The sequence below is a fragment of the Pleuronectes platessa genome, chromosome 14 (assembly GCF_947347685.1).
Source record: "Pleuronectes platessa chromosome 14, fPlePla1.1, whole genome shotgun sequence".
NCBI lineage: Eukaryota > Metazoa > Chordata > Actinopteri > Pleuronectiformes > Pleuronectidae > Pleuronectes > Pleuronectes platessa.
Genome location: NC_070639.1, coordinates 20,373,744 through 20,377,049, shown reverse-complemented (window position 1 = coordinate 20,377,049; position 3,306 = coordinate 20,373,744).

Genomic DNA, 3,306 nt, shown 5'->3' with positions numbered 1-3,306 from the left:
GAAAGGGGGCAGATGAACAGGCGATATCTTAGCACCCTGAAAAACAGGGCAGAGGAAGCAGCAAGCGAGATAAGGGAAATGAAAAAGGAAGAAGTGAAGGAAAGAAGGAGGAAGGAAAAATAGAGAAGACAAGAGAGATGTCGCCAGAGCATTTAATTCCACGATGTTTTAGTGCAGAAAAAAGGCAGTCATGCACTTTGGCACTTGAGTCTCTATCTGTGTGAAAGCTTGTAAAGTATAACAGAAGTAGAGAACAGTGCATTTTGGGATCTGGTGAAAATACACACAAGTTTTTAATAAGGTTTACTGCAGTGACAATAAGTGACAGGTCGGCTGAATCGACAGGATTCATCTAACTTTCAGGAAAAATGTAAAAAAGTGCTTTCAGAAGTATGAGGAATGTGATCATAGGAACATAATTTATCATTCCATCTGTGAGCTGCACTGCTTCTATTCAGCAAGAGAGAGCGAGGGAGATTTCATGCAGAGAGGGAGAAATTAGGACCAGGAGGGTGTGTACGGGCGGTTCAGCTGCTGCTGCTCGGCTCAGTGTTCACGGCTGAACTCAGGCTGATGTGAAAGTGACGACTGAGGACAAGAGAGAGACAAGAGAGCTGAGGACGTTAAGTGTGTTGTTCAGATATTATTCATGATGTGGGAACCTAAATTAGTGTCCACAGGCAGATTATGGGAACCATGAGATCTTACGAGGGAAAGAAATTCTCATTGAGTAAAAATCGTTAAATAATGAAGGTAAGACAGGTTTTGAGGTAAAGGGAAGGTCAGGTCAAGGTTAAGGTTAAGGTGAAGGTTAAGGTTAAGAAAAGTACAAGTTACAGTTATAGTTAAGGTTAAAATAAATCTCTGGAAAATAAGCCAATACCATTGGGAGTCAGACACACACACTCACACAAACACACACCAAATGCAACTTCAGCTAAATTAGAAATCCCAACTGTAACTTTTCCTCAAAGGGGGGGGGGGAGCAACTGTGAGACCTGATCCTTGACAGTTATTTTTAAACTTTCATTTACATATCTTTGAATATGTTTGGTTTTGTCCTTCTTTTTCAGTTGTCTGTCAAAGTGATTTGAATCAGAAATTCAGGGAAACCCAACAGGAAACTTCTTAGATTATGAATTCTGCCTTTAACCCAATCAGAACATTATTTTCCTTGTGACTTCAGAACTTCAGCAGTTTGATTAATGTCGATGACAATGTTTCAATTGAAACAACTAAGAATCTACTTGTTCTGTATCTGCCACTTAAAGAACTGTGTCATCTGCATATGTCAAGATCTCCACATAAAAAGCCGAGGCCATTAAAGGAGCCGTCCAGGATCTTTAAGGTTCAGGCCTTTCCTTCACTTTGACTTCACTGTTTATCCAAACTAGAGGAGCACAGTCTCTGAAGAATGATTTTATCCACTTGAGACTATTTCTATTCATGGTTCAACGGCTGGCTGACTGATCGTTTCTGAGCCTTATATATAGAAACTATGCTCCTCTATCCAAATGAAGCTTGGTTTGCCCCAACCTACGCTGTCATGGCCGGCTCTGGACACGGGATGGACGACTGAAGGGGCCCAAGGTATCTGGGATAAGTTTACCAGACCATATTTTCTTGGGAAGTCAATCAGCTACAGGGATACAAAAACCATCATGATGACACAAAACCAAACTCAAAGAGCAACAACTATCAGGGAGAAACTTCTGAAAAGTGGCACAGAGCAACCAGCAGACACAATAAGACCAAACAAAATTACTCAAAAGTTTATGCTTCTTACTCTTATACTGGAGGGGTTGGAGAGATGTCAGTAATCAATCAATCAATCATATTCTTATCAGAAATGTTGATGTCAGGAGAGCTAATAATTATCCAGACCTCCAAATAAAGATGATGAATAAAGATCATCGGTTTCTATTTGAAGAGTTTAATGCCGTTATTACAAAGTGATCGCAAAAGCCTCATGCAAAGCTGATTTGGATTAATGTTAAGTGTGAAGGTAAATGGCATGATTGTGTGTGTGTGTGTGTGTGTGTGTGTGTGTGTCCTACTCACTCGACTGTGTCATCCCAGCTGCACCAGTGTCCCTGATCCAGCTCCTGCATGTCCAACCTGAACTTGGCGAGGCAGAACTCCTCGATGGCGTACTCGTAGTGGGGTCCGCACCCCTGCGCCAACACACACTGAGAGGCTGCTGAGAGGGGGAGAGGGGGAGAGGGGAGGGGGGAGAGGGGAGATGAGGGTGAGACGATGACGGGAGGGAGACACAGCAAAGTCCGACGATCTCTTAAAAGTGGTTCTAATAGTTAAGGATATAAAAAACTGCCACAGAGGTTCTATTCCCATCTTGTGTGTATGTGTGTGTGAATAAGCAATCTGAGATGGTTTCCCATCTCTTGGACATTATGCGATGTGTAACATTGGCTTAAAAAGACCCCCAAGACACACACGCACACACACAAGCACACTCACACACAAGCAAAGTTAAGTGTCTCCTCGCCGAAGCTTCATATTTAGCTCGTAGATTCAACAGTGGTATCAACCCTGTTTTTAAAGCACCATATAACTAATTTAAAACTAAACTAGCTTGATAAAATATCCCTAATTAGCCCTGAATAACACTGAATAGTTATAAGAACTAACTAAAGTAAAATAAACTTATATAAACTCTTTAAATCAAGCAAACACACTAAGGCTGTTTACTCTCTCTAGATTATTATTAGATTTTGCATTTAAGTGTGGGTGCACTTCCAGTGATATGAGGATCCTGAAATGCTTTGTACATATGGACTCGTGGAAACATGAAGCACCGTGTGCAATTAGTTAGAAGTTTCCTTCAGGAGCTGTGGGTGAAAACAACTTTCTTTATTGCTTTATAACTTAGTAGTCCTCTCTCGTGCAAAACAGCTGTCTTCTCATTCCTCCTCCGCCTGTTTCTCTGCAGCCTCCAATTATTTTCAACACCTCTTCTTTACCTTCTTCTCTCATTTTCCTCTTTTATTCCCCTAGGACTCTTTTCCTTTTTCTTCTATTTTTTTGCAGTATAACCTGCTGTTTCTCATTTTTCTTGTCTCTCTTAACATCTCTATTCATCCATCTCTATTCACGCCCCCTGAGAGCTGTGCTTAGAAGTGGACACAATGGCAGTGTCTTATAAGAAAATTGGCAAATGCACATTCTTATTATTATATGTAACCCTGCGGAGTCGAGGGGGAATAGAAACGAAAAAATATAAGGAAAGATTCAGTCGGCTTCATTTTGTAGATGTGGGTGGGGGGGGGGGGGGGGGGGGGGGGACGA